Source organism: Schistocerca cancellata, chromosome 3, assembly GCF_023864275.1.
Source record: "Schistocerca cancellata isolate TAMUIC-IGC-003103 chromosome 3, iqSchCanc2.1, whole genome shotgun sequence".
Taxonomy (NCBI): Eukaryota; Metazoa; Arthropoda; class Insecta; order Orthoptera; family Acrididae; genus Schistocerca; species Schistocerca cancellata.
The window spans coordinates 776,134,733-776,148,876 of record NC_064628.1 but is presented as its reverse complement, the minus strand read 5'-3'; the positions used below and the strand labels follow the sequence as shown (position 1 = coordinate 776,148,876).

General features: G+C 45.2%; 1 protein-coding gene across 1 annotated transcript in view; it reads left to right on the top strand.

The window, feature by feature from the left end:
- Window positions 1–12,619: 12,619 nt before the first annotated feature.
- The window catches only part of LOC126175818 (zwittermicin A synthase ZmaJ), a 140,456-nt gene continuing 138,931 nt past the window's right edge, over window positions 12,620–14,144 (top strand). Inside the window, exon 1 of the mRNA XM_049922810.1 lies at window positions 12,620–12,770. The gene's annotated coding sequence lies outside the window, so the exon portion shown is untranslated. The remainder of the gene's footprint in view (window positions 12,771–14,144) is intronic.

Here is a 14,144-nt window from a genome sequence, read left to right as displayed (position 1 = left end):
TGTTTACAACTATCAAGTTTTTTCTGTTTTAGGTTCACAGTACGTAAGTAGTGGATGAGGTGCAGTGCCCAAGAAGCCATGTTAACCAATCAGGAGAAGGCACAGTGTGTCCTGTGGTACCATGAGAAACGATCACCAACCACAGTGCAGAGACACTTCCAGACAACATTTGGAAGGAATCCACCTGATGCCAAGAGCATTAAAGCCTGGTATGAGAAGTTCAAGAACACGGGATCGGTTGCTGACCTTCCGAGGTCTGGTCGACCAAGAACCTCAGCAGACAGGGTGGAAGCTGTAAGGCAGTCTTTTCTGCGAAGTCCGAAAAAATCGGTGCGCAGGGCCTCACGTGAATTACAGATGCCAAAAAGCTCTCTCCATGACATTTAACACAGACGTTTATTGTTTCGTGCATACAAAGTGCAAATCGTTCAGGCCTTGTTGCCCAATGACAGTACATGTCGATATGACTTTGCGGTCGAAATGCTATCACGTATTGAGGACGATGATGGTTATCTCAGACGAATTGCCTTTTCCGGCGAAGCGACCTTTTTTGTCAGTGGAGTAGTGAATCGCCATAATGTGCGCATTTGGGGTTCACAACTCCCTGGCGAGGTCATGGAGTGCACCAGAGGCAGTCCAAAGGTGACTGTTTGGTGCGCGCTATTGCACGATCGAATTATCGGGCCATTCTTCTTTGCTGAGGCTACCGTCACATCTGCAGTGTATCTGGACATGTTACAACTGTATGCTGTTCCTCAGCCGCTTCTGCATCACTCCAATGTCTTGTTTCAGCAAGACGGTGCACCGCCTCATTGAGGTTTGGACGTCCGTGCCTATCTCGATATGACCTTTCCTAGGCGATGGATTGGTCGTGATGGGCCAACGGTTTGGCCTCCACGCTCTCCTGACATAAACTCATTAGACTTCTTTTTATGGGGTTATGTCAAGGACGAGGTCTACCGAACAAGTGTACCAGATCTTGAAACCCTGCGGCAACGGATAACCACAGTCGTTGAATCGATCCGTCCAGTGATGTTGGCTAATGTGTGGACGGAAATTGAATATCGCCTAGATGTGCTACGTGCTACCAAGGGTGCTCATGTGGAAGTTTACTGATGTGTGAAAAAAACTTCGATAGTTTGTAAACAAGTAGACACCAGTTTCATATTTGTATCTTACTTCTAGCCTGAGTTATCAATATATGTAATGGGGGAAACACTTTTCGGACACCCTGTATGACATACATGAAATGGTCGTATGGCTTTATTGACTGGGAGACCCCGTCTGCTGCAAGTCTTTCTATTTGATACCATTTTCGTGACTTCCGCGTCTTTGTGATGAAAATGAGGTGAAATGATTAGGAAAACACCCAGTGCCTCAGCGAAAAAAAGAGAATGACAGGCCAGTAATAGTTGACATTGCCAGAACTGCCTGCACAGTTGCCAAAATGAATCAACCGTTAAATGGTTCTGAGTCGGAAATTGATGTTCAGAAATTAAATAGAGTGGACGTGGGTCGAATTCTTAATTCTTCGCCCCGTACTGGTACGAGGTAAGGTGAATTCGTTGTACAGGTGAGCGCTGGAGGACAGACCCAGGTCTGTCAAAGCGCCGCGGCCATTCCAGAGGCAGCGACCATTGCTGGAGAGCCCAGGTGCGGACACAAAGGCTTGGCCGGAATGGGGGAAAATCCCAGTACGGGGAATTTTGACGCTTAAGAGGACAATGTTCCAAGAAATTGCGGAGTGTCAGACAAGCTGAAAGATGGCTAAACAACAGTATCAGAGATTGAGTCCGCCTTGATGAAAAACATCTTGTACTTCGTTTATTTCTTTATTTTCCCAAACTAGTTTCGGCAACAAATAACAGCATCATCAGTGGGTTTTTTTATCTTATTTAAGCATGTTTTTGAGAATTATCGTCGTTTTTTTTGCCGTTTTTACTCAGCGAACATCATGTCATCAGCAAGTTCGTTGGATGGTATGTAGCTGATTCTATACATATAAAAACAAAACTTCCGTACTTTGTTTATGATAAAGAACATCACGCCAAACGGAAGACTTCCAAGATAAAATTATTGAAAGATGGCTTCTTACAGCACTTTGAGCGTCAACAAAGAATGGTTCAAATGGCTCTGAGCACTATGGGACTCAACATCTGTGGTCATCAGTCCCCTAGAACTTAGAACTACTTAAACCTAACTAACATAAGGACATCACATACATCCAGGCTCGAGGCAGGATTCGAACCTACGACCGTAGCGGTCACGCGGTTCCAGACTGGTGCGCCTAGAACCGCCGGCCACACCGGCCGGCGAGCATCATCAACAATTTAGTCAAATAATAAAGCAAATCTGAATACATCCGCTACCTCAGATAAATGAGGTGTGTACAATAACACAACAATATTTAAATTTATTTAAAACTACAGAAGTTGATATTTCACAGCTAGTAAAAATTTTGACAATGAACCTCTGAATTAACAACACTTAAACATTTCATGCAGTTTCAACATACGATACCTCAGATGATAGCATTACACTATAGCTATCATCTCTGAAAACTGCTTATCTGTATCTATTTTATTTCTTGATTTATTACCTTTTTTATAACTTTCCGTTATGCAAATGTTTCTCCACATTTACACAGAGAATGAGCACATCATCATGACCTCATATTTTGTCATACTTGTGTTTTATTTAATGCACAGTTTACTATTATGCCAGTAATTTTATTTAAATGTTGATTGCAAGTGCTATTAAAAAGAGTGCTAACTTAAAAGTGGTCAATCGGAAGTGTTAGTGGACACCACAGTTGAACAGAGAACCAAAAGACGTTTCCATCAAGAAGACATAAATAATTGTTTAAGCAATACGTAATTATGGTCTCTTATCATTTATCATGAGCACACTTCCGCAAGAATACTGGCTTATGAACCAACTATTACTTATAATTACTGTAAGTTATGTGAGTGTAACCGAATGTTTATGACATTTCTTTATTTAAATATTGTTGTAACATATTAATCTGGGAAGCGCTCATGTTGAGTCAAATCACGTCTGTAGAGCTTAAGAACGATGTACTTCTGATGGGGATGGCCCTCAGTCAATGGAAAAGCAGACAGTATCAGAATACTGTGGGTGTCTGGGACTTTTAGAGTGAAGAGCTCAAGGGAGCGATTCTGACACTTTGTGTCCAGTGCTGGAAGAAGGCAGACCTGGCTATGGTAACGTGCATGATTCAGTTGGATAGGTGACTGACCCTGGATGGTGAACGATCACTGCAGCACTGCAACTTTTGAAGTGACTCTAACTCACGAGTCATCAAATTGTACCCCAGGGTAGAACTCTATTTTTTTTTTTCGCTTGTATTACAGAACTGAGAACAGACAGAATATGAGTTGCTATTCTTTGTATCACAGGTCATAATTTGTAAATAATCATGTTGAATTCTAAACTGTTTTGAGCTGGTGAATATTCCGTGTATTGTGATTACGAAATGTACCCAGTTTTCATGTATATTCAATGACTATTTAATCTGGGGATTTTACTACCATCCTCGTAATGCTCTCAGCATAATTTTGCTGCATTTGATAAGGGCATTTGCTATCTGCATTTCAGCAGAATATCGTAGGGCCACTTCCCATTTATTTAAGATGCCCTTTCTTGAATAAACGTTATTCAACATAATTCTCTGTCGTTTACATCAATTACCGATGATAGAATAAAGCCCTTGTTATCAAATTATTCATTTAACATTTATTTTGTATTTCTGTATATTTTATTAACTCACAATTCTAGTCCGTGCATAGACTATTTACTGCAGAGTTACAGCTACAGATTATTATTTGCAGCGAATTACACTCCTGGAAATTGAAATAAGAACACCGTGAATTCATTGTCCCAGGAAGGGGAAACTTTATTGACACATTCCTGGGGTCAGATACATCACATGATCACACTGACAGAACCACAGGCACATAGACACAGGCAACAGAGCATGCACAATGTCGGCACTAGTACAGTGTATATCCACCTTTCGCAGCAATGCAGGCTGCTATTCTCCCATGGAGATGATCGTAGAGATGCTGGATGTAGTCCTGTGGAACGGCTTGCCATGCCATTTCCACCTGGCGCCTCAGTTGGACCAGCGTTCGTGCTGGACGTGCAGACCGCGTGAGACGACACTTCATCCAGTCCCAAACATGCTCAATGGGGGACAGATCCGGAGATCTTGCTGGCCAGGGTAGTTGACTTACACCTTCTAGAGCACGTTGGGTGGCACGGGATACATGCGGACGTGCATTGTCCTGTTGGAACAGCAAGTTCCCTTGCTGGTCTAGGAATGGTAGAACGATGGGTTCGATGACGGTTTGGATGTACCGTGCACTATTCAGTGTCCCCTCGACCATCACCAGTGGTGTACGGCCAGTGTAGGAGATCGCTCCCCACACCATGATGCCGGGTGTTGGCCCTGTGTGCCTCGGTCGTATGCAGTCCTGATTGTGGCGCTCACCTGCACGGCGCCAAACACGCATACGACCATCATTGGCACCAAGGCAGAAACGACTCTCATCGCTGAAGACGACACGTCTCCATTCGTCCCTCCATTCACGCCTGTCGCGACACCACTGGAGGCGGGCTGCACGATGTTGGGGCGTGAGTGGAAGACGGCCTAACGGTGTGCGGGACCGTAGCCCAGCTTCATGGAGACGGTTGCGAATGGTCCTCGCCGATACCCCAGGAGCAACAGTGTCCCTAATTTGCTGGGATGTGGCGGTGCGGTCCCCTACGGCACTGTGTAGGATCCTACGGTCTTGGCGTGCATCCGTGCGTCGCTACGGTCCGGTCCCAGGTCGACGGGCACGTGCACCTTCCGCCGACCACTGGCGACAACATCGATGTACTGTGGAGACCTCACGCCCCACGTGTTGAGCAATTCGGCGGTATGTCCACCTGGCCTCCCGCATGCCCACTATACGCCCTCGCTCAAAGTCCGTCAACTGCACATACGGTTCACGTCCACACTGTCGCAGCATGCTACCAGTGTTAAAGACTGCGATGGAGCTCCGTATGCCACGGCAAACTGGCTGACACTGACGGCGGCGGTGCACAACTGCTGCGCAGCTAGCGCCATTCGACGGCCAACACCGCGGTTCCTGGTGTGTCCGCTGTGCCGTGCGTGTGATCATTGCTTGTACAGCCCTCTTGCAGTGTCTGGAGCAAGTATGGTGGGTCTGACACACCGGTCAGGAGTGTATTTGTGGGACATGTAAACAGATGAGCACAGCTCGACCCTATGACTACATCGAGCTATTCTTTTTAAACAGAGTCGTGAATAGCCAACATCACACACATCCATGCCCGGGGCAGGATTCGAACCTGCGACTGTAGCGGTCGCGCAGTTCCAGACTGAAGCGCATAGAACCGCTCGGCCACACGGCCGGCCGCGCAATATTAAGTCATATTCTTTTTAAACAGAGCCGTGAATAGCCAAATACGAGTAACCATACGTAGAGACGCAGGTAGTTTGCTCGTATGGGCTGCTGTTTCGAAGAGCAAGTCAGCTGCAGTAACCGTTCGATACCGTCGCAATATCAAGTCATATTGTTGCAGAAACGGAAGGCAGAGTCATCAAAAATATGACTGAATAGCATAGCAAAATTTCCCTAATAGTTTATGAAAGTTCAACAATCGGCCGATTGTCTTCATTGAGTATTTATATTCGAACAGTGGTACATGATACGACGGAACCAACTAATATTTTCCTAGATTTGAGTCAGACAGAATGCATGACAGCTGAAGGTATAACTTGTGCTGTAATGAATCACTTAAAGGCTTCAAGCTTTCACCAAGAGGTTTTGAATGAAAATCTTATTTATGTTGCCACTGATGGCATGGCAGTTATATTGGAGAAATAGAAAGGTGCCGTTGCCTTGTTGAAACAAGCTTTTCCACTAATTTTAAGTTAGCACTGTGCCAGCCATTAACTAAAGCAATCTATTGGTGATGTTAAAAAAAGATTTTCCATCAGAAATTAATATTTTTTATCTTTCCTCGATAATCTGTACACTCTCTGCCATCAGTCGGCCAAACGTGGCAGAGAACTAAAAGCCATGAAAAAGAACTTGAAATCCAAATTTGTAAAAGCTGCAGAGTCTTCGGTACTCAGTGGGTTGCCTCTGGCTTTGCAAGTGTTTTAGCAGTTTGGGGAAATTATGAGGCACTAGTTTCACATTTTACTGAGAGTGTTTTGACCAGAAACAACATTGATCGGAAAATGTTTAAAGGGCTTCTAAAAAAACTCACCAGTATTGACTTCATTTTGGATCTGGGTGCGATGTGCTACAGAAGTTGTCTGACCTTCGTTTATAACTGCAGTCTCATGATATCACACTTCATGCTGCTACCAAAAAAATAAAATCACTACTCAGAGTGTTTCATGTGAGTAAGGTAAATAGAGGTCCACATTATAAAGAAGCTCTCAAAGCAAAGGAGCAATTCCAATTCAAGGGAAATTCTCTTCAGGAAGTAAATGAAAACAAGTGTACTGTTAGGCATAGTTCCAGTAACCCAACATAATGTTATGAAAAATTATGCAACCGAATGGAGGACAGACTTTTAAATGGCGAATGTTATATTTCTCCATCAAATAAAGTATTGGTTCCTTCTTACTGGCGTCACAATCCTGCAGTAACTTTTAGCAAGGAAAAGATAAAAAAATGCCAAAGATTCAGATTTCCTGAAATCGGGAGTTTCCGAGTGTTCCTAAAAAAAAAAATATGCCCAGCTTTTCCACTGCCTCTGATAAACACTATTAACAACATACCATCGTCCACCGGTCAATGCGAGAGGAGATTTTCACAAACTGAAACGTCCCCTTAGAAAAAATTATGAATGACTGTGCTGATAAACCTCTTACATTATTTGATTTTCAAACAGCTGAGCAGAACTGAACGTACTCAGACATTTCGCTCTTTACCTATTCTGATCAACACTAAACTGACACACAATATTTTTAGCGCAACGCAATCTGACTTTCAAAAATCCCTACAAAAGAATGGCCCTGACTAACAATAACCTATACCTTTCATGAATCACTTACCTCACAAAAATCTTCGTTACTCAAACTACTGCAATACAGCATGCGCCAATACTGCCAACTGAATAAAAGATTCTAACTACTGAAGGTACTAACTATTGATAGGCATAGTTAGCAAATGAAAGATTTTGATAGACAACAAACAATGTATTTACCTTAATAGCGTTCAAAAGTCATTATATATATATATATATATATATCAGTTCATGACATCCAGTCTTACAAATTTACTGTCTCTGATGGACACACGTCCAGATCATCCGCTCCCAAAACACCGCCATCTCTCTCCCCACATCCACCACTGCTGGCGGCTCACCTCCAACTGTGCAGCGCTACGCGCTGTGCACATCCAACTACCAAACACTACAATAGCAAATATTGCAACAATGCCGACCAGCCTCAGACTGCACACTGTCAGTGATTTTCGTACAGAGCGCTACGAGTCGTTACCAACATAAAAACCTAAACAGGCTACTTACAAAACGAACCTAGTTTTAAACCCATTAAGAGCGTCACTGCACCTGAAGACTGTTGCCAACTTGATAACCATCAGACTAACAGTACCCCCTTTACATCTGTTCAACCCAGCTGTATGTGAAGTTGGTCCCTGTAGGGGAAGACTCCGGGCTACAGAGAACAAAAGCAAGGATCGGAAACATGAGAAATACGATAAACAACCAGGTTCCTCTGCAATGTATCTCTTTCAACCTTAATTCTAGGTATTATGTTCAGAGTTATTCTCATGCTGAACCGACGTAGATAACGCTGAGACAAGTAATTTAGTGTAAGATACACGGGGGCAAAAATGGACGACAAATGTTGGACGTGTGACGTTATCAGATATCTTTCGTAGCCACAAGTGTAGCTGTTGGGCTTGTCGACCCTACCTTCGCCGATAGGGGGCGGTGCTGCACATGGCTCCGCCAGATAACTCTCTTTTCGAACATCTTTTGTAAATGTAATTTCTTATAAACGTAGAAGTTACAAAATTATTGTCCTCGCCGTAACCATCAAAACCTTTTCTTATTTTGTGTTTCTTTCCTTTTGTTCCTTCCTCTTTTTGTTTGGGACTTTATTTATTAAAGAAAACATGAGTCATTTACTGACAGCGACGAAATTTAGGAGCTTGTACTCATTTTTGTGACGCGGTAAGCTAGGTTTTTGTTGTAGTGTTCTGTGCTGTAAACCAGTGGAAACGGGTAAGTAAAGTAGTAAATCTTACATCAATATAAACACATAATTGTCTAACGCAACGCAAAAAAAAAAAAAAAATAGTGAGTGCCACACGCAAGACACGAACCCTGAGACCTAAGCACTTAAGTTGCGCACGTGGACCTGGAGCCACACCGATGTGAATAACTTGTCTTGCTTTGGGATGATCAGGTGCGACAAAGGCTCAGCCGCTTCACGTGCGACGAGATACGTCATCTGGTGACGTCACGTGTTCGATATTTGTCATCCACTTTTGGGGTATTTCCCGACATTTGCCGCCTCATGTGCCACATATTAAATTACTTGTGGCAGCGTCATCTACGTCGCTGCGGCGGTTTTTAAACGTCCATAAGAATCACCACGTGTAAATCTGATCTATTTCCTTACTTTAAGGTATGCGTTAAAAGTGTGTTATAATTTCTTACAACAATAATGTGCAAACGTTTGACAGTAGAGACACGTCGCTCAAAGTACCACTTAACTTTTTTCCAGAAAAGCATTACTGAGTACAAATAATGATTTTAGGAACAACAACATACAGGAAAAGAAAGCCTGCTGGTGAAAGTTATTACAGCATTTATGAATATTTGTTATTGTTCTTGTGGTCTTCAGTCCAAAGACCGGTTTGATGCAGCTTTCCATGCTAATCTATCCTGTGCAAGCATCTTCATCTCCGCCGGCCGAAGTGGCCGTGCGGTTAAAGGCGCTGCAGTCTGGAACCGCAAGACCGCTACGGTCGCAGGTTCGAATCCTGCCTCGGGCATGGATGTTTGTGATGTCCTTAGGTTAGTTAGGTTTAACTAGTTCTAAGTTCTAGGGGACTAATGACCTCAGCAGTTGAGTCCCATAGTGCTCAGAGCCATTGAGCATCTTCATCTCCGAGTAACTGCTGCAACCTACATTCTTCAAAATCTGCTTAGTGAATTCATCTCTTGGTCTCCCTCAGTGATTTTTACCCTCCACGCTTCCCTCCTGTGTGGCAGTGCCTCAGAATGTGTCCTACCGGCTGATCCCTTCTTCTAGTCAAGTTGTGCCACAAATTCCTCTTCTCCCCAATGCTGTTCAGTACCTCCTCATTAGTTACGTGATCTACCCATCTAATCTTCAGCATTCTTCTGTAGCACCACATTTCAAAAGGTTCTATCCTCTTCTTGTATAAACTGTTTATCGTCCATGTTTCACATCCATGCATGGTTACACCCGATACAAATACTTTCAGAAAAGACTGACTGATACTTAAATCTACACTACTGCCATTAAAATTGTTACACCACGAAGATGACGTGCTACAGACGCGAAATTTAACCGACAGGAATAACATGCTGTGATATGCAAATGGTTAGCTTCTTAGAGCATTCAAACAAGGTTGGCGCCAGTGGCGACACCTACTACGTGCTGACATGAGGAAAGTTTCCAACCGATTTCTCATACACAAACAGCAGTTGACCAGCGCTGCCTGGTGAAACGTTGCTGTGATGCCTCGTGTAAGGAGGAGAAATGCGTACCATCACGTTTCCGACTTTGATAAAGGTCGGATTGTAGCCTATTGCGATTGCGGTTTATCGTATCGCGACATTGCTGCTCGCGTTGGTCGAGATCCAATGACTGTTAGCAGAAAATGGAATCGGTGGGTTCAGGAGGGTAATACGGAACGCCGTGCTGGATCTCAACGGCCTCGTATCACTAGCAGTCGAGATGACAGGCATCTTATCCGCATGGCTGTAACGGATCGGGCAGCCACGTCTCGATCCCTCAGTCAACAGATGGGGACGTTTGCAAGACAACAACCATCCGCACAAACAGTTCGACGACGTTTGCAGCAGCATGGACTATCAACTCGGAGACCATGGCTGCGGTTACCCTTGACGCTGCATCACAGACAGGAGCGCCTGCGATGGTGTACTCAACGACGAATGGCAAAACGTCATTTTTCGGATGAATCCAGGTTCTGTTTACAGCATCATGATGTTCGCATCCGTGTTTGGCGACATCGCGGTGAACGCACATTGGAAGCGTGTATTCGTCATCGTCATACTGGCGTATCACCCGGCGTGATGGTATGGCGTGCCATTGGTTACACGTCTCGGTCACCTCTTGCTCGAATTGCCGGCATTTTGAACAGTGGACGTTACATTTCAGATGTGTTACGACCTGTGGCTCTACCCTTCATTCGATCCTTACGAAACCCTACATTTCAGCAGGATAATGCACGACCGCATGTTGCAGGGCCTGTACGGGCCTTTCTGCATAAAGAAAATGTTCGACTGCTGCCCTGGCCAGCACGTTCTCCTGATCTCTCACCAACTGAAAACGTCTCGTCAATGGTGGCCGAGCAACTGGCTCGTCACAATACGCCAGTCACTACTCTTGACGAACTGTGGTATCGTGTTGAAGCTGCATGGGCAGCTGTACCTGTGCACGCCATCCAAGCTCTGTTTGACTCAATACCCAGGCGTATCAATGCCGTTATTTCGGCCACAGGTGGTCGCTCTGGGTACTGATTTCTCAGGATCTATGCACCCAACTTGCGTGAAAATGTAATCACATGCCAGTTCTAGTATAATATATTTGTCCAATGAATACCCGTTTATCATCTGCATTTCTTCTTGGTGCAGCAATTTTAATGACCAGCCGGCCGTGGTGGCCGTGCGGTTCTAGGCGCTGCAGTCCGGAATCGCGGGACTGCTACGGTCGCAGGTTCGAATCCTGCCTAGGGCATGGATGTGTGTGATGTCCTTAGGTTAGTTAGGTTTAAGTAGTTCTAAGTTCTAGGGGACTGATGGCCTAAGATGTTAAGTCCCATAGTGCTCAGAGCCATTTGAACCATTTTTTTTTTAATGGCCAGTAGTGTATAGTACTCGCTGAAAAATGTGCAAAAGGTCTAATTCTGAAAACCTGAAGTCAGCCGCTGGCCGCATGACAGTTAAACAATGACCAAGAAAGCCGGCCGGAGTGGCCGTGCGGTTCTGGGCGCTACAGTCTGGAGCCGAGCGACCGCAACGGTCGCAGGTTCGAATCCTGCCTCGGGCATGGATGTGTGTGATGTCCTTAGGTTAGTGAGGTTTAATTAGTTCTATGTTCTAGGCGACTGATGACCTTAGAAGTTAAGTCGCATAGTGCTCAGAGCCACAACAAGAAAGAGAAAGCACCTCGCTAGGACCCACGTCTGCGCATTAGCGCGTTGTTCCTTTCTGTTGCGGATGCGCAGATTCAGAAGAGCTTGGAAACGCAATTTCCGCGCGCAGGTAATGTGTCCGCTAATCCACTTCAAGCACTGGGCGCTGTGATCGATGTGATACATCAAGTACATCCCGTTAACGTACTTCAGCATCTACATCTACATTTATACTCTGCAAAGCACTGTAAAGAAGTGCTTCCCATTTCACCATTAACTAGAGCTTCATATCATCCAATTCCCCAATGTCTGCTTTAACACCTTTGTGTGCGCTGTAAATGTTATATTCTTTGTCTCGTGATTTGTAGTGGAGCGATAAAACGAAGAACGATTGGTGTTTAACGTCTCTTCGACAACGAGATTATTACAGTCGGGGAGTGATACGAAGGGGGTGTAAGCGACAACTGTTTACGCCGTACCACAGTGGTGTAGGCGAAGCCGAGACGAACAATTTGATATGAGACACCTGCGGTCTATCAAGCCAGAAAACAACCTCGGATTGGCCTACAAAAACCAAGTAAGCTACAGCGCATGCGCGCTGCGTGAGATTTAGAATATCCCCCAGCCCACTTACGCTACTGGCCTACCGTTTGAAATTCTTTTCTGGCTACAATCGTCGTTGAATATTGAACACATTTCGTTCTTACACTTACAAATTGTGAAATTGCCGCTTGTGTCAATTTTACTCAAAATCTTGTTAATTTTAAGAGCGTAAAACTAACGTTTAAATCGTTTGATTTCTCTGGGCTTCTTACCACGAGACCACTATACTTGCAGAGTTTAAATTTGGCTGCCAAATAACAGCCGCGGTAGGCCTGTTACGTTCGTGGCGGGTCTTCGTGTAATACCTCTTCAAACGAAGTTTTCGTGTCCCTTGAGAGTGACGTAGAGTGCAGTACAGGTGCGTAGCGGTCCCTGGAGATTCGCACGCGCCGGCCCGGCCGCTGACGCAGCGTGAGGTGGTGGGGACGGGGAAGGACGGACAGCCTGCGCCCCCCCCCCCACGCCGCCGCCGCCGCCGCCCCCCCCCCCCTCATCTAGCTGCACTGTGTTGTCTCTCGGCGCTCGTCCTGCCCCTGGCGCGCCTTTCTCCGCAAGCGTATGTCAGCTGCGCGCCGTATATAACGCGACGGCCGCGTGCGCGCGAATGCTTTGCATTCTGCCTCGCCGCGTGGAGAGGGCAACAGCGGACAGCGGCGCCGGTGACGACTGACAGACGGAGCGCTTCGCGGTGGTGGCCGAGCAGTGAGCACAGACCGCAGCTTTCTACTGTCCTACACGCAGGTAAGGCACCGCCGGCTTTGTGTAGTGTACGTGAACCTCACAGCATTACAGAAGCTGGGTCAACGGTGCGTGGTGACGCGAAGAAGACGCGACGAAAATTAGTTCAAGTGACAGAAACTTTGTATCTCGAAAAAGTGCGTTTGAAGTCCGCATACTACTGTACTGTTTTCAGCGGATGGTTCGTCGTGTGCCGGATCATTTGTTTCCCTCTCTCCTGTTCAACTCATTGTTGTTGCGCGAGGTGCAGCAGACGGTGCGGCATTTGACTTGCAGTTGGAAGGCCAATCATGTTAAAGCTTTCTGCAGTCACACCTAGTCGCTTAAGACGAATTCCGAAATTTTGGTTTCGTGAATGAAGGCTACTCTCTTTCTAGTTTTACTCCACAGTTATTTTTTAATTTTTTTAATCGATATCGAAGCGGCTACAGTTGCAGCATCAGGCACCATGGCGCTGTGATTGATGTGATATACTACGACAAGTATTATCTTGTTAAAGTACTTCAGCGTTATCTGATGCAGTAGCTGTACGACATACAAATAACAATTATAAACTAAGCTGAACTCCTCCCGCACAGGCCATGAAGGCCCAACGGCACAGACCGGCCGCCGTTATCATCCTCAGCCCATAGGCGTCACTGGATGCGGATATGGAGGGCAGGAACCGCTACTTCTCAATCAAGTAGCTCTTAAGTTTGCCTCTCAAGGCTTGAGTGCACTCCGCTTGCCAACAGACCGGATGGTCACCCGCCCAAGTGCTAGCCCACCCCAGCAGCGCTTAACTTCGGTGATCTGAAGGGAACCGGTAAATAACAATTATAGCTATCAGATATATAGCTACTACAACTGAGGGGTGTAATCGCCCCCCTCCTTCGTAATTCCAATTATTGTCCACAGTAAGCAAAGTCTTTTACGAAAAATTTAAGACGAGCCAAAATTACAATAAACTTTCTAGTTTACTTAGCTTTTCGTTTAGAGTTGGCTCCAGTTCTTTTTGTCCAGCCGTCTGATTCTTGAACCTGAAATTCTCACATTTTTGGTCCTCGGTTATGAATTGATCTAAATAAATTTGAAGATTGTTATTGCAGAATTTTTGTTGTTAGGTTAGTTTATTTTGTCACATTTTAGTATATCGAACAGTCTTTTGAATTTCGCATTGTTGTGTTGTTGTGGTCTTCAGTCCTGAGACTGGTTTGATGCAGCTCTCCATGCTACTCTATCCTGTGCAAGCTTCTTCATCTCCCAGTACCTACTGCATCCTACATCCTTCTGAATCTGCTTAGTGTATTCATCTCTTGGTCTCCCCCTACGATTTTTACCCTCCACGCTGCCCTCCAATACTAAATTGGTGATCCCTTGATGCCTCAGAACATGTCC